Here is a 19,273-nt window from a genome sequence, read left to right on the forward strand (position 1 = left end):
ACTGCAGCTACCATTCATGGTGTTTCCTTCAGCGTTTCTTCCTTCAAATTGCGTGATTGAAGATCTTGATTACCCCTTAGAGCGAAATCACAGACTCTTGATGCCAATTTGTTAGCGCAGCAATGGAAGCTTGAATAACAAGCTACTGAAACAGTTTTAGGGTTTCTAAGGTTTTTCTGGTTTTGTGAAATTAGAGAGAATGAGAAGAAAGAGTAATGATTAGATTTGATAAGAGTGAAGTGTATTATTGAGATATTAACAAATGTGCAAGTGTTTAGCTTATATACACATACTTGGTTAGGTTGCTTGAAGCACAAGCTATGTAACAAACCCTAACCTTATGAGCTAATCTCTAACAAACTTGTAACAAAGTTCATAACAAACTAAACACTAATGTAATTAACCCACTAAACATGATTATATCACTAACAAACTTGAATTAACTACTTAACTATACAATGACCACTTCACCACAAAAACCAAAGCAAATTAAGGAAACAAACGAAACACAGCCAACAAGAAAATCAAGACAAAAACAACTTAAACAAGTAATTACAATATTTCTTTTCCTAATTCCCACCAAAATTTTCCCATTGACTAGCCAGGTGTGACAAAGTCTGTATTGAAGAACCACCATCTTTTAGTGCATTAGCAGCATATTCTTTTAAACTCTTCATTCTTTCACGCATTCCCTTACCTTCTTCTCCTTCCATCACACACTTAATCATATTTGCAATTTTCTCCTTTACCACAATGTCATCATCTTCATATTTCAACCTTAAAGCCACTTTAAGACCATCACATAACATAACAACATTCGTTGCTTGTTCCGCAAACAATGGCCAAGCTACTATTGGCACCCCCTCTTGTATACTCTCCAAAGTTGAATTCCAACCACAATGACTTAAAAATGCACCAACTGAATTTTGCTTAAGTATTTCAACTTGAGGAGCCCATGATGGCAGAATCAAGCCTTTTTCTTTTGTTCGTTCCAAAAACCCTTTTGGTAAAAATTTCAAAGGATCTTCACTAGTAATTTCAAGATAAGCAGCACTAACTGAATCACTTGGTGCCCTCACAACCCAAATGAATCTTTGACCACTCAATTCCAAACCAAAAGCTAGTTCATTGATTTGTCTTTGAGAAAGTGTTCCACCACTTCCAAAAGAAACATACAAAACAGAATTTTGTGGTTGGTTTTTCAACCATTTCAAACATTCATGTTCATCACCAACAACATCATTGTTACTTGACCCTATTTGTGTAATGGGTCCCACAGGAAAAAAGCTGATTTTTCCATCACCCTTTTGTTCCAATGCTTTTATAGCACTTGATTCTAATTCTAAGAAGCTATTAAACAAGATTCCATCAACCAAATGCATATTTTTTGCACGTTGAAGAAGCATTTTGTAAGCTACACTTGATCTATCTTTTGTTGGTGTTGGAAGATCAATACCATTGATTGGTAAACATCCTTGTAACTTTATAGGTTCTTGTAATTCTTTGTATTCACATGAAACCTCTTCATCAAGTTTTGGCATATGTAAAACAAGTGAAAGTACAAAAGCTGAAGAAGGGAAGTAAAGAAAAAACAAAGAGTTGAACTCTTTTGCAAAACCTATTGTTTCTAGTGCAAAAATATCAGCAATTATAGCCGCTAAAGGTGCTTTTGAATTCAATGATTTGAGAGCTTGATGAATTGATGGTAGAGAGAGTGTAACAGTTTGTTGAATCAGGATTGCTGGATATACTCCTTGAGGTAAGTCTTGTTTGTTGATTGGTGGAAGAAAGATTGAGTTTACGTTTGGTGGAATTGTTTGAAGATAGGATTTTGATGAATCTGGTGGTGAACCAAGTGAAGGAATGATGCAAGTGACATGAAAATTTGGATGGTTTGTGACTAATCTTTTGGTAAATTCTACTATTGGGACTAAGTGGCTGAAACCAGGACTTGGAATAACAGCTATGTGGGTTTTTTTTGCCATTTGAATGAACTACAATAAATGTTTGTTTTGGCTCACAAGTTTATAGTAATATACAAGTGTGCTTTAGGGTTGTCATAAGAAGCAAAAGTTGTATTCTCTTTGTTCATCTTTCGACTGTTAAATTAGACGTATAAAAAGCACATACATGGTTGTGATGCAAGAGCATATGTCACCGGTCATTATTATTATTATAATTATAATTATTATTAAGGTCATGTTGTTAACATGTGGTCTAATAGCACATGTTAAATTTTTTATAAATGGTAAATATTCAATAAAAACATTAATTTTAACTTTGAGATTTAAATTGATACAATTTTTACTTTAGGTACCTTTGGAGAACTTGTTACCATTTTCCTTGTAATAATAATACATTATTGTTGTTGTTGTTGACTTGTTGATATCATCATCAGATTTATACTAACTATATTTTTTTTTTTTTGAGAGATTATACTAACTATATAGCACACAACATTTTAGTGCGTTTAGTTGGACCGTAATGATCTCCTTTTTCAAGGGAAAGTTGCAAATATTTTTAAAGTGGTGTGAATCCCCATAAAAATTGTACTCCCTCCGTTTTAAAATGAGTGTCGTTTTAGGTGGTTACACACATATTAAGAAATGCAATAATTAAGAGAAAGAGAATTGTTATTTTACCAAATTATCCTTATTAACTATTGGTTAGTTTTAAAAATAATACTTTGGAAGTAGTGTGTAGAGTATTAATTGGAGGGTACAATTGAAAAGAAAAAGTTATTATTGCATTGGAAACTGAAAGCGACACTCATTTTGAAACAATTTTTTTTGGCTAAAGCGACACTCATTTTGAAACGGAAGGAGTAGTGAAAAGTAGGGATTATGTCCTTAAAAAAAGTAAGGATTTTGTGTATTGGGATTGGTGAAAAATCTATTATACTCCCTCCGTCTCACAATAATTGTCCCTTTAACATTTTTTATCTTTCTCAAAATAATTGTCACTTTCAAATACCCTTATCTATTGAATTTCATTCAACTTAACTACTCCACTAACTACAATTAATAAGGGTATTTTAGTAAATGATATTAAATTTACCATTGAAATCAACACAATTAATAATTTCCTTAATAATCGTGCACAAACCTTAAACGACTATAATTTAGAGACGGAGGGAGTAGTGTCTTCGAAGTGTTTGAAGTTGTCGTGTTCACAATAACTCATTTAATTTTTGACTGTGCTCTGTCCGGTGAAGATCACCGATAAGGAATAGATGTTTGTGGTGTTCCGGTGCGACCAAGAATGAGTCCTCGCATTAGAGGAGAAACCTACATGCAGGCACGTTAGCACTTCAGTGCTCAAGTCACTATCTGATTGAGATTGTTATGTGCGAAAAGCGACAAAAGTGAAGTATACTTTGAGGGTGACACTGAGTCAACCTTGTATAGACGTCGAGAGTGATAATGACTTCCGTGAAATGAGGCACCATCTCAGGGAGCCGTTGGAGATGACGCAAACGGCAAAGATGAGGCCAACGCGTGCTCCTATATGCGGTAATCCGCACAGGACTTCGGGTGTGTCTCCACCGTTTCTAACCTTGTTTGTTTTGGTTTTTGGCTTATTGTTCCTCACGTTATTTGGCTTCTTGCTGGTCCGAAACATGTTGAATGAATTTTTGATCAAGATTTATTTAATTCCCGACTAAACTATGGATTAACAATTCTGCTCTTTGTCCCTCTAAAAAAACAATTGCGTTCTTTCTAAAATTTAGAAGATTAAAACAAAAGTATTTTGTTTATCAAAATTATTAGAAGTGCTTTTGTTTCCACGTTACTTTTCTTTATGGCAGGCCATGTCTTGCTCGGATTTTCGAAAAGAATTTCTTGCTTTCAATATTAGACTACTTAGTTGCAGTTTAGTCTGTCAAAACGTTTTCTACTTTAATTTTAAAATTTGTGATCATTATAATTTGTTTATAAGAAGTGGGTGGGTCCACTATAGGACACCTAGGCCAGATGGTTGTCAAGCCATCTTCTTTAGATCTCAATGGCAGGTGGTTGGTGATGCGCGATGTAGTCTTATTTACCAAAAAATTTATCCCAAAGAAAGAGGTAGTAACATTTGTTAAAGATTTTAGGCATATAAGTCTTTGTAATGTATCTTATGTCAAAAGTAGTTTTGTTCCGGCGGGCGAAAGTGGTGACAATATAGTGGTAGCTCAAGAAATTACCCACTCTAAGAGGAAAAAGAAAGATGAGATTTGGTGAAGTTATATAATATCATAAGAAAGTTGAGGTTGGTGAAGTTAAATGGCAAAAGTTATGGTGCATAAGGAGATTCTTATGCACCATGCATAATTGCTTTCTACACCCAACATAATTGCTTTCTACACCCCAATGAAAAGAATTATTTGGGTCCACTATAAAATCTATTTGTTTGTGGGCCTAATAAAGCCCCATATTATAATTTTTTTCTTAACAATTTATTTATGCAAAATAGCTTATTCGAAATAGTTTATTTATGCAAAACAACTTATTAGAATGATTTTTTAAAAACTGCTTATTCAAAACAACTTATTTATGCAAAACAGCTTATTCCGATTAATTTTAAAAACCAACTTATTCAAAATAGCTTATTTATGCAAAACAGCTTATTCGAAACAACTTATTAGGATCACTTTTTTTAAAACCGCTTATTCAAAACAACTTATTTATGCAAAACAGCTTATTCAAAACAGCTTATTTATACAAAACAACTTATTCTGATTTCATTTTAAAAAACAACTTATTCAAAACAACTTATTTATGCAAAACAACATATTTATGCAAAACAACTTATTCAAAACAGCTTATTTATGCAAAACAGCTTATTCGAAACAACTTATTTATACAAAATAGCTTATTTGTGCAAAACAACTTATTCAAAACAACTTATTTATACAAAACAGCTTATTTGTTCAAAACAGCTTATTCAAAACAGCTTATTTATACAAAACAACTTATTCCGATTTCATTTTAAAAAACAACTTATTCAAAACAACTTATTTATGCAAAACAACATATTTATGCAAAACAACTGATTCAAAACAGCTTATTTATGCAAAACAACTTATTCGAAACAACTTATTTATACAAAAGAGCTTATTTTTGCAAAACAGCTTATTCAAAACAACTTATTTATACAAAACAGCTTATTTATACAAAACAACTTATTCTGATTTCATTTTAAAAAACAACTTATTCAAAACAACTTATTTATGCAAAACAACATATTTATGCAAAACAACTTATTCAAAACAGCTTATTTATGCAAAACAGCTTATTTGAAACAACTTATTTATACAAAATAGCTTATTTGTGCAAAACAACTTATTCAAAACAACTTATTTATACAAAACAGCTTATTTGTTCAAAACAGCTTATTCAAAACAGCTTATTTATACAAAACAACTTATTCCGATTTCATTTTAAAAAACAACTTATTCAAAACAACTTATTTATGCAAAACAACATATTTATGCAAAACAACTTATTCAAAACAGCTTATTAATGCAAAACAACTTATTCGAAACAACTTATTTATACAAAAGAGCTTATTTTTGCAAAACAGCTTATTCAAAACAACTTATTTATACAAAACAGCTTATTTGTGCAAAACAACTTATTCAAAACAGCTTATTTATACAAAACAGCTTATTCCGATTAATTTTAAAAACCAACTTATTCAAAATAGCTTATTTATGCAAAATAGCTTATTCAAAACAACTTATTAGGATCACTTTTTTTAAAACCGCTTATTCAAAACAGCTTATTTATGCAAAACAGCTTATTTGTTCAAAACAACTTATTCAAAAGAGCTTATTTATACAAAACAGCTTATTCCGATTTTATTTTAAAAAACAACTTATTCAAAACAACTTATTTATGCAAAACAACTTATTCAAAACAACTTATTTATACAAAACAACTTATTCTGATTTCATTTTAAAAAACAACTTATTCAAAACAACTTATTTATGCAAAACAACATATTTATGCAAAACAACTTATTCAAAACAGCTTATTTATGCAAAACAGCTTATTCGAAACAACTTATTTATACAAAATAGCTTATTTGTGCAAAACAACTTATTCAAAACAACTTATTTATACAAAACAGCTTATTTGTTCAAAACAGCTTATTCAAAACAGCTTATTTATACAAAACAACTTATTCCGATTTCATTTTAAAAAACAACTTATTCAAAACAACTTATTTATGCAAAACAACATATTTATGCAAAACAACTGATTCAAAACAGCTTATTTATGCAAAACAACTTATTCGAAACAACTTATTTATACAAAAGAGCTTATTTTTGCAAAACAGCTTATTCAAAACAACTTATTTATACAAAACAGCTTATTTATACAAAACAACTTATTCTGATTTCATTTTAAAAAACAACTTATTCAAAACAACTTATTTATGCAAAACAACATATTTATGCAAAACAACTTATTCAAAACAGCTTATTTATGCAAAACAGCTTATTTGAAACAACTTATTTATACAAAATAGCTTATTTGTGCAAAACAACTTATTCAAAACAACTTATTTATACAAAACAGCTTATTTGTTCAAAACAGCTTATTCAAAACAGCTTATTTATACAAAACAACTTATTCCGATTTCATTTTAAAAAACAACTTATTCAAAACAACTTATTTATGCAAAACAACATATTTATGCAAAACAACTTATTCAAAACAGCTTATTAATGCAAAACAACTTATTCGAAACAACTTATTTATACAAAAGAGCTTATTTTTGCAAAACAGCTTATTCAAAACAACTTATTTATACAAAACAGCTTATTTGTGCAAAACAACTTATTCAAAACAGCTTATTTATACAAAACAGCTTATTCCGATTAATTTTAAAAACCAACTTATTCAAAATAGCTTATTTATGCAAAATAGCTTATTCAAAACAACTTATTAGGATCACTTTTTTTAAAACCGCTTATTCAAAACAGCTTATTTATGCAAAACAGCTTATTTGTTCAAAACAACTTATTCAAAAGAGCTTATTTATACAAAACAGCTTATTCCGATTTTATTTTAAAAAACAACTTATTCAAAACAACTTATTTATGCAAAACAACTTATTCAAAACAACTTATTTATGCAAAACAGCTTATTCGAAACAACTTATTTATACAAAATAGCTTATTTGTGCAAAACAACTTATTCAAAACAACTTATTTATACAAAACAGCTTATTTGTGCAAAACAGCTTATTCAAAACAGCTGATTTATACAAAACAACGTATTCCGATTTCATTTTAAAATACAACTTATTCAAAACAACTTATTTATGCAAAACAACATATTTATGCAAAACAACTTATTCAAAACAGCTTATTTATGCAAAACAGCTTATTCGAAACAACTTATTTATACAAAAGAGCTTATTTGTGCAAAACAGCTTATTCAAAACAACTTAATTATACAAAACAGCTTATTTGTGCAAAACAGCTTATTCAAAACAGCTTATTTATACAAAACAGCTTATTCCGATTTCATTTTAAAAACAACTTATTCAAAACAACTTATTTATGCAAAACAACATATTTATGCAAAACAACTTATTCAAAACAGTTTATTTATGCAAAACAGCTTATTCGAAACAACTTATTTATACAAAACTGCTTATTCGAAACAACTTATTTATACAAAGTAGCTTATTTGTGCAAAACAGCTTATTCAAAACAACTTATTTATACAAAACAGCTTATTTGGGCAAAACAGCTTATTCAAAACAGCTTATTTATACAAAACAACTTATTCCGATTTCATTTTAAAAAAAACAACTTATTCAAAACAACTTATTTATGCAAAACAATATATTTATGCAAAAACAACTTATTCAAAACAGCTTATTTATGCAAAACAGCTTATTCGAAACAACTTATTTATACAAAATAGCTTATTTGTGCAAAACAGCTTATTCAAAACAACTTATTTATACAAAACAGCTTATTCCGATTTCATTTTAAAAAACAACTTATTCAAAACAACTTATATATGCAAAACAACATATTTATGCAAAACAACTTATTCAAAACAGCTTATTTATGCAAAACAGCTTATTCGAAACAACTTATTTATACAAAATAGCTTATTTGTGCAAAACAGCTTATTCAAAACAACTTATTTATACAAAACAGCTTATTTGTGCAAAACAGCTTATTCAAAACAGCTTATTTATACAAAACAGCTTATTCGAAACAACTTATTTATATAAAATAGCTTATTTGTGCAAAACAACTTATTCAAAACAACTTATTTATACAAAACAGCTTATTTGTGCAAAACAGCTATTTTGCACAAAATAAGCTGTTTTGAATAAGCTTTTTATGAGTTAGAGAGAGAAATGAGTATGGATTATGAGTTTCTTTACTGGAACGTTGTTTAACATGTTATACACTGCAATTATTACTGAAACCATAATTATGGTTTAATGGTTTTGATAATCATGTATGTGAAACCAAGATAAATGTGTAGTGATTTTTAATGAAATTATTAATGTTAGATGGTTTTGAATAATGATTAAGATGTTATACACTGAAATTATTACTGAAACCATAATTATGGTTTAATGGTTTTGATAGTCTTCTATGAGAAACCAAAATAATTGTCTAATGGTTTTGCTATGGCTATGGTTTCTGTGAGTTGGTTTCAAAACCATTTTGCTGTGGAAATGGTTTCCGCGAGTTGTACTCCAAAACCATTTTGCAGTGAAAATGGTTTCCGTGAGTAATGCTAACACCAAATCCGAACCGGATTGATCATAAACAACACAATTCATCACAACATTCTCAATAATTCATCAAATCCGAATTCCAGCTTATACCAACAGATTTCACATCGAATCATTTTCCAATTCCAGTGAAAATGGTTTTGTAATAAAAAAATTGTGATAAACATTTAAATCATTATTAATTAACCACTTAATAGTACACACTTATAACCTAATGTGAATTAATCAATAAGTAACCACTTTTTTGTAAAGCCTCGTCATCTCTCTTTTATTTCTTACGTTGTAAAACGAATTTCTGACTTTGTCTAAATATAATCGCGCTTTAATGGTTTTAATAGACTTGTATGTGAAAGAAAAATAATTGTCAACTGCTAAATAAAATAAAAGAATAGTGAAAATTATTATTGACAGATGATTTTAAATAAAAACTATTACTGAAACCATAAGTGTGGTTTAATGGTTTTGATAGTGTTCTACACGAAACCAAACTAATTGTTTAATGGTTTTGCTATGGGTATGGTTTCTGTGAGTTGTACTCCAAAACCATTTTGTTGTGGAAATGGTTTATGTGAGTTGTACTCCAAAACCATTAGATGTACTTAATGGTTTTGGAGTACAACTCACGGAAACCATTTTCACTGCAAAATGGTTTTGAAGTACAACTCACGGAAACCATTTCCACAGCAAAATGGTTTTGAAACCAACTCATAGAAACCATAGCCATAACAAAACCATTAGACAATTATTTTGGTTTCTCATAGAAGACTATCAAAACCATTAAACCATAATTATGGTTTCAGTAATAATTTCAGTGTATAACATCTTAATCATTATTCAAAATCATCTAACAATAATAATTTCATTAAAAATCATTACACATTTATCTTGGTTTCACATACATGATTATCAAAACCATTAAACCATAATTATGGTTTCAGTAATAATTGCAGTGTATAACATGTTAAACAACGTTCCAGTAAAGAAACTCATAATCCATACTCATTTCTCTCTCTAACTCATAAAAAGCTTATTCAAAACAGCTTATTTTGTGCAAAAGCTGTTTTGCACAAATAAGCTGTTTTGTATAAATAAGTTGTTTTGAATAAGCTGTTTTGCACAAATAAGCTATTTTATATAAATAAGTTGTTTCGAATAAGCTGTTTTGTATAAATAAGCTGTTTTGAATAAGCTGTTTTGCACAAATAAGTTGTTTTGTATAAATAAGTTGTTTTGAATAAGCTGTTTTGCACAAATAAGCTATTTTGTATAAATAAGTTGTTTCGAATAAGCTGTTTTGCATAAATAAGCTGTTTTGAATAAGTTGTTTTGCATAAATATGTTGTTTTGCATATATAAGTTGTTTTGAATAAGTTGTTTTTAAAATGAAATCGGAATAAGCTGTTTTGTATAAATAAGTTGTTTTGCACAAATAAGCTGTTTTGTATAAATAAGTTGTTTTGAATAAGCTGTTTTGCACAAATAAGCTATTTTGTATAAATAAGTTGTTTCGAATAAGCTGTTTTGCATAAATAAGCTGTTTTGAATAAGTTGTTTTGCATAAATATGTTGTTTTGCATATATAAGTTGTTTTGAATAAGTTGTTTTTAAAATGAAATCGGAATAAGCTGTTTTGTATAAATAGCCTGTTTTGAATAAGCTGTTTTGCACAAATAAGCTGTTTTGTATAAATAAGTTGTTTTGAATAAGCTGTTTTGCACAAATATGCTATTTTGTATAAATAAGTTGTTTCGAATAAGCTGTTTTGCATAAATAAGCTGTTTTGAATAAGTTGTTTTTCATAAATATGTTGTTTTGCATAAATAAGTTATTTTGAATAAGTTGTTTTTTAAAATGAAATCGGAATAAGTTGTTTTGTATAAATAAGCTGTTTTTCACAAATAAGTTGTTTTGTATAAATAAGTTGTCTTGAATAAGCTGTATTGCACAAATAAGCTATTTTGTATAAATAAGTTGTTTCGAATAAGCTGTTTTGCATAAATAAGCTGTTTTGAATAAGTTGTTTTGCATAAATATGTTGTTTTGCATAAATAAGTTGTTTTGAATAGGTTGTTTTTTAAAATGAAATCGGAATAAGTTGTTTTGTTTAAATAAGCTGTTTTGCACAAATAAGCTGTTTTGTATAAATAAGTTGTTTCGAATAAGCTGTTTTGCATAAATAAGCTGTTTTGAATAAGTTGTTTTCCATAAATATGTTGTTTTGCATAAATAAGTTGTTTTGTATAAGTTGTTTTTTAAAATGAAATCGGAATAAGCTGTTTTGTATAAACAAGCTGTTTTGCACAAATAAGTTGTTTTGCATAAATAAGTTGTTTTGAATAAGCGGTTTTAAAAAAAGTGATCCTAATAAGTTGTTTCGAATAAGCTGTTTTGCATAAATAAGCTGTTTTGAATAAAATGCTTTTTAAAATGAGATCGGAATAAGCTGTTTTGCATAAATAAGTTGTTTTGAATAAGCGGTTTTTAAAAAAATCATTCTAATAAGTTGTTTTGCATAAATAAACTATTTCGAATAAACTATTTTGCATAAATAAATTGTTAAGAAAAAAATTATAATATGGGGCTTTAATTTAGTGGGCTTGGAGCTTTTTTAAGTGGACTTTGAAATTTGGGGCTCTATTGACACCTCTACTTATTAGAATTAAGCTTTCACTTAGGGTGTAGAAAGCAATTATGTTGGGTGTAGAAAGCAATTATGCACGGTGCATAAGGATCTCCTTATGCACCATAACCACACCCAAGTTAAATATTATTATAGAAAAAAGGGTGAGACTTACGTTACCCTCTCATGAATTGGGGGTATTTACCCCCTCATGATATCAACCAATCAAATTGTGTGAAGCATATATTATCATTTATATATATTTTTTGTTATTTGCATCTTTACCTCATACAATTAATGTGTTTTTATCTTTCCAATCAAAAATTTAAGAAGATATTTTATTTCCACATTTCATTTTTTTAGACAAATTTTGTTCTTCTTTTTTCTTTATTTTTTTTCTTCACTTTTTTAGATTTATATTTATTAATTAGATTATTATATAGGTGAATTCTAGGGTGAGGGTTCAATTAAGTCCCTCACCGGTGGACCATGAAAAATATATCATCAGATCTTATCAATGGCTAAGATTTTTCAGAATTAAAATTAGAACATCTACGTATTCCTGCACACAATCTTTAACCCCCACTATCAACAGTTAAGTTTTCATTCAACTCTAGGTGATTCTAGCGGCTAAATCAAGCATTTTACTATGATTCATCAATTAAATGTTAGTATAACCCAAAAAAAAAAGTGCAGAAAAAAATGTTGTGAATGGAAACAAACAAGACAAGAGACATTGATTGCTGATCAATTTGAGTTGGTTCATATTCATTGACTATCATCACGACAACAAAACTGCATTCCATCGATGCCAGTTCATTGAAGTATGAGCACAACATCTTCCAATCCTTTTGTGTTCTAATCATTCATGAATATGAACAAAATAAACATACTTCAATGACCTTTGATTAAATCAAATTGAAATATGAGATATGAAATATTAATGAATGACCAAACCTCTTTAATTTTTCATAATTTCGTTTAATTTATTTTAATTTATTCATGAATATAAACAAAATGAACATACTTCAATTTTTTTTTGAAGGAGAACATACTTCAATTTTGTTCATCTTCCGATCCTTTTAGAGCATCCATGGAAACTAATGGGGGAGATACATGGATAGTATTGTGTGTGGGAATGTGTAGATTTTCTTCTTTTTATTTTTAACAAATATGAACCTTTGATTAAATCTGATGGTATATTTTTCATAGTCCACCGGTGAGGGACTTGATTGAACCCTCACCCTAGAATACACCTATTATATATTATCATATGCTTGTATCTATCAATATTAGTCTCAACGTTATTTTATTTTATTTTGATGACTAAATGCTATTAACCCAAACGAATATTTTTTTTTGACAAGTTAAAAAAATACGAAGACCTAATTTAGTCTGAAAAATGTATAATTCACTTTTATTTCCCAATAAATATAAACAGAGGTAACTTGGTCACTACTTTCTTTACATTTTTCTTTATTGATGAAAGAAAGATAAAGGAAAGAAAATAAGATACTAGCATTTTTTTTTAAAAGATACTAGCAATTATTTAGTAGTATAGTATAAGAGAAAATTAAATAAAATCATGGTAGAAAAGACATGTGTATTTATAAAATGGAATAAATATACTTAAAAAAAAGTAGATATGATAAAAATAAAAAAAAATTATTTCATTACAATAAATACAAAATATATTCCTTAACATTTTTTAAAATATATCATCCAATTCAGGAGAAGTCGAACCTTTTTCGGTTAATGTGATAACCACAAATTGACTGATCTTTATTTAAGTCTCATTGTAGCTCATACAATCAAGCATAAATTTCAAACCATTGTCAAAAAAGGAACAAGCCACATTTCGACTAATCAAAGGTTAAATCTCATTATAGTTCATCTGATATACAAGTAAGGTCAAACCATTGACAAAAAATAACTAACAATAGTTCGATTGATAACAAGTTAAGTCACGCAATAGTTAATCCGATTCAGAAGAAAGCTCAAACCTTTGTCAGAAAATGTTCTGGACCGGCTAGAAAGCTAATCCAACGTTGACATGTGAACAAGGAGTTCGTCATATCAACACATGTCACTTGCGCGTACAGTGTAATCCTGGTGCACGCCACCACACCTAAGCATGACCCCATGCATCAGACACCATATACGTGTCCTCCAACGACCTCCTAATGAAGCATCGCACTTCACTGAGACAGTTATTCTCACACACGCCTATATAAGAGTGACATTACCCTCAAGGTATGATTCACTTTTCTCACACTTTTTACACACTCCTTCTCATTTCCTATACTGACGTGAGTGTCAGAGAGCCAACGTGCATGCATACACATTTCATCCCACTGTGAAGACTCGCCGCCACCGTACCGGAGCACTTTCCGACACTGTTGCTTCCATCAATTCCTCACTAGATAGATCATTTGCAGGTACCTTTCCGATCGTGAAGACTCTTGCAGACGAATAAAATGCATTGGTATTTTATCATATTTAATTAATGAATGCAAACATGAAAGTAATGATATTCGTACTTAGAGTTTATAATAATAATTTAGAGGTCATTTGTTGAGCTATTTACTACATAAAATGACTATTTTAATTCTAAATTGTTGTAGCACATGTGCATAATAAATTAAAAAATAATAATAAAATAAGTATTGACCTGAGACCTTGAAGTGTGCTTTTCTCAAGTTCTGATGTTTTATTCTCCCCGGTTTCAATTTCGATGGTCTAGTTTAACTTGTTCAAAACACAAAAACCAAAATAAAAAATAAAAAATTAAACTTATTGAATTAAATTATTTTATAGTTAAAATTTAAATTCAATTATGATGCTAAAAGATAAGAAGGGATAACTAATTAAACATTATTTTAAAAATTTGGATTCAAAGATAATTTGGTCGTATTTTTATGATAAATGGAAAATAAATTTTAGAAAATAAAAAACATGGTACAATAAATTTTATTTTTATGCTAAAATAAAATTAGTAAATGAGGGAAAGGTGAATCTCATATGGTTTAATCTTTTGGACAGTTTTGCCTTTGTTTATTAAAGAATACTACACTAAGAATATAATTAGAATGCCTAATTTTAGGTTTACCAACTTCGAGGAGGCTTTGGTTTATGTCATCCTCCTTTTATTTCATTTCTATTATTTGAATCAATTTTGAGGTTGCAGTGTAACACCCTACTTCTATTTAAGCGATAAAACATGTGAATAATGCAATTATTCAAGAAATAGACGCTACGTCATCAATAGATTTCAAACAACATACATATATAAAATTTCTCAACAGTCGCAGCGGATACATAACATACATCTCCAAAAATATACATGTCATGAAATCAACATACATCACCATATAAATTCTCCAAATCCCGACATATGGGTAAAATCTCAACAAAATAATAAATCCATCAAAACATAAAAAATGACATCTTAATCAGAGCCTAATCTAAGACTTTAAAGAAACGAATAACGGAGGCAGCTCCCTCTATCCTCAAGCACTCACCAAGCTATCAACAACTACTCCTGCACGCCGTCTACCCATTCATACAAATAGGTAGGCGGTCCACCACAGATCACTGGGGGTTAGCTTCAGATCAATCATAATCAAATATAAACAATTGAAAATGAATTAATCAAATTAAACTACAATTGATTAACAAGAGCATTCAACTTCACATACACATCAACACAATAATTCCAATCATCGCAAGTATGTAATTCATCAATCATACTTATCACCAACACATAAGCAATTAGGACTCATGCCAATTATGCTATGCGCCTAGACACGACACATATATGCATGTGGTACCAAACTCCTCCAAGGTCGTCACCTCATGATGCAACAAAAACATTATAATCAACGGCTATAATCAACGGCTATATGGATAAACATCTGACACGACATATGATGAATGAACATATGACTCAATCAACCATGCATATGTTCACAACAATTGAACGGCTATAGTTAACTGATATAATCAACGGCTATCCACATACATGCATTTACCACCAATTGCATTCAATCAAGCATGTATAAAAAAAAAATCACCATCAACAATCAACATCTAGCATATATGCATTAATCAACACCAACTACATCATTACAACTCAACAACTCCATACAATTTCTCACAATCCAAGTAAGGAGAAAGAATATCACATTATGATAAACATCATTTTCAACACCTATCATTTATTCACACCTCTTCATATAATCATATCAAACTATGCACAAAATATTTGCACGATATTCGACCTTAAAAATCATTTTCGACAAAATTTGTATCATTTTACAAAACGACCAACATTGACACTTTTCAAAGCAACGTAATTTATCCAAGTTTGAAAACCTACAACCCATCATGTAAGCACAAACATAGGCCACTTGCAAACTATCAAGCATTAGTTCAAAGTTTTGCCCAAGTTCGTATGAGAAATCCCAAGTTCGTACATCCCACCATTTTTCTTGAAAACCAAGTTTTACATGATTAAGACATTGTACTAACTTCACATGCTTCGCCTATGTCCATATGAACTGTAGACTAACCATGCAATCCTCTTTGTTCACAAAAGTTCATTTTCAGATAAATTCCGAAAAAACCAAAAACGCCACAAATACAAGTTTCATACCATTTATAAAATCCAAGTTTCGACCAAGTAAAATATGTTCCAATAGTAATATGAATGAAAACAGCAAAGGAACATGTCCAAACGATCGCATAGGACCCCTACACGCCGGCCCCCAAGCACCCGATCGCGAAACAACGTTTCCATTGTTCCTGCAGGGCCTCTGGAAGTGGGCGCCTAGCGCCCTAACTCAGGCGCAGCGCCGCGAAACCCGCGTTTTCGCGTGTTTCGGCCACGGGGTTCTCGCCATTTTCGCCTCAAAATCGATTAGTTAGGTTCTCCATTCGTCCAAAATGATCATAGGCGTGACCCAAGGCTTCAACACATCGAATACGTCCGTTTCTCGACACTTGAAAAACTTATGAAATTAATGAAAACTGTTTTTCTCAAAACATCAAGTCTTTAACCACAACAACAATTCTCTTCTTCCAAAACAACTTAATCAACAACAACAATTCAACTTAATTCATACCCAATCCATGATATGACATTAACAACAACATTTAACAACAACCACAACTCATAATCATGAATTCAACCACAAATCAACAACACAATATCACAATTCATCATTTTAAGCAAAATTCACAAAGTACACATTTCTATATAACTTTAGCATGCAAATTCATCATCAACAACTTAATTATCATCAAATTCACATACCCAAACATAGCACTAACATAAGAGCACGAATTTCATCAGTTGAATTCACAATAATCACTTTTTCACAAATAAGCACTTTTGAATATAAGTATAAAAGAGATTATACTAAAAGATTATGAATGAAAATTATCCCCCTTACCTCAATTAAGCACAAACTAGGCTTAGACTTCACTTTAGCTCCACCCTCTTGAATCTCTACCCTCTTCTTCCTCTCCAAGCTCTTCTCTTCCCAAAACCCTTTTCTTGCTCTTTCTCTCTCTACCTCTCTCAAAAGTGTGAAATGTGCAAATGATTCTATGTGACCTAATTTCCTCAAAGACTAGAGTTTAAATAAGCTCCTCACTATTGGGCTTAACCTTTAAAATGTCTTAATGGGCCTAATACTCTTACAAACTAATACACAACGTTTCTACCCACTTATGAATAAAAATAACGAATAGTTACCGGCTCTTACTTAATTACTGCAACCCACTAGTAACTAAATAAAAATATTCATTCCCACTTAAAATGCTAAAAAAAAATAATCCTCACAGTGAAAATACTAATTTACCCTTGCTCACATAATGACCAAAATGCCCCTAAGTCCAAAATGACTAAAATACCCTTCTATGACCGAATTCTAATAATCCCAACCAAAATACACACAGAGACAATTAATCACGTACAAGCACATATAAACACATATAAAAATTAATTAAAATAAATCTAACGAAAATCGAGCTGTTACATGCAGCACTTTGGTGCACCTCCGCTTTTGCTTAAAAAAAATAAAAAAATTAACAAGGGAGTCACATGTGTGTATAAAAAAATATAAATACTCCATATTTTTTTTATTGAAAATATAAAAAATATAAATTAATAAAAGCAACTAAAAGTATAACAAAAGTGGTAAAAATAAACAGGTTCGATACAAATTTACTATTTAAACTTCTTAATATGAGTAAGTTTAACATGTGCAAACTTGTACACGGTAAAAAAAATCATATAATAAAAGCCGTGTTCTATGATTTTACAAATTTAGTTGTTTTGAAATATATATTTTTTTTGACAAAAATGTGTTTTAAATTCATTAATTGAATAACAATTAGACCGATATCTTCTTTATTCTTATTAAAGAAATAATTTTTGGACTAATATATTTATATCTTGGGAAAAAATAATGTTTAGTCATCATGTCAAAAAGCTAACGTTTAAACTAGTATTGATATATAAACACATGAGATATTTTGTTGGGTACAAGGAAATATATAAAAGGAAGGGGTTATTTCTTTTGTCTTCTTCTTCTCTCTTCTCTCCTTCTCAAACCCTAGCTGTCACCCCCTTCTTCTTCTTCTTCTTCTTCTATTAACATGGATGTTGTGAGTTTGTTCATAGATTCATCCTTTTTGTTTTTAGCGAATTTGAATTTGTATTGTATGAATGTACTCTATCAATTTGAATGAATGAATATCGTTTATTTTTGTCAAAAAAAAAATGTTTGACTTTAATTAATGTTGCTCATATTGTTTATTTTAATTGGTCCACATAAGCGGGGGTAAATACCCACAAATTTGGAAAGGGTAATATAGAAAAAACCAGAAAAAAAGGGTTTGAATTGTAATCTAACAAAATTACCAAAATAATCTAATAGTAGGTAGAAAACAAATGATAAATTAATGTTGTAGGAGAAATGTGTGTGCGTTTGGAAATTTAATGAGATACAGAAAGAGAAAAAAAAATCACACACAAAAGTTATATTGTTTCACTTAATGTGCGCTACTTCAGTCCCCATAATTTTGTGAGATTTTCTAATATATAGTTAAGTATTTACTATATCACAACTATATCTTTTAAGATCACTTCTTGAATCTATACACTTTATTTCTTTTCACCTCTTTAGGCAGAACACTAGTTTTTACTCAATTAACTTTTACAATTTTCAATCACTAAAACACTTGGTAAGTTATTTTTGGCGTGGAATTGGAATGGTTTGGGTGGATTCTTAAAAGAAACTAAACGGAGGATTGTTTCAGGTCAAAATAGTGGAGCTTTAGAATAATAAAAGGTGTGTGCGACATCTTCCCCTTATATATCATACGTGGACAGTCAATTGCCATTGAATGAAGCATGAAAAACAATAGCAAATTATGGTCAAAATAGTGGAGCAAGACAATGAAGGTTGCAAAAATTCTCTAATTGGTTACTGTCTCATGTTACGTCTCATGTTACTGATGCTATTATTACACCCCGTCTCCTAGTGCAAATGGCAGGGATGATTGTGTATCTTGGAGTCTCTCTAGGTAATTTTGCTCTATCCTCTGCTTATGATTCTCTGCAGGTTGATGAATATGTTCATGGGAAATGTTTATACAACCTTATTTTGAGGTGAGGGGTCGCTATAGAATTCAATGTTTGCTTTGGAAACATAGTCATGTCTCTTTATTAACCAATGAAAGGTGATGTCAAAGGAAGATGAATAACTTGCCAATGTGTCCTCTGTCATAATTATATATTGAAAGTCATTTGCATGCCAGTCAAGACTGTTTGATGGTTAACGAACTATGGAAGCTTATTAAATAATATCAATAGTATTCTCG

At 29.9% G+C, this 19,273-nt stretch overlaps 1 pseudogene across 1 annotated transcript; it reads right to left on the reverse strand.

Moving 5' to 3' along the window:
* Positions 1-219: 219 nt before the first annotated feature.
* LOC146906558 (hydroquinone glucosyltransferase pseudogene) lies at positions 220-2,124 on the reverse strand (annotated as a pseudogene). The gene has a single exon (XR_015020710.1). The product of XR_015020710.1 is annotated as a hydroquinone glucosyltransferase pseudogene (transcript).
* Between the last annotated feature and the right edge of the window lie 17,149 nt (positions 2,125-19,273).

The sequence above is a fragment of the Medicago sativa genome, chromosome 7 (genome assembly GCF_051527215.1).
Source record: "Medicago sativa cultivar Bolivia chromosome 7, Bolivia_mono, whole genome shotgun sequence".
Lineage (NCBI taxonomy): Eukaryota > Viridiplantae > Streptophyta > Magnoliopsida > Fabales > Fabaceae > Medicago > Medicago sativa.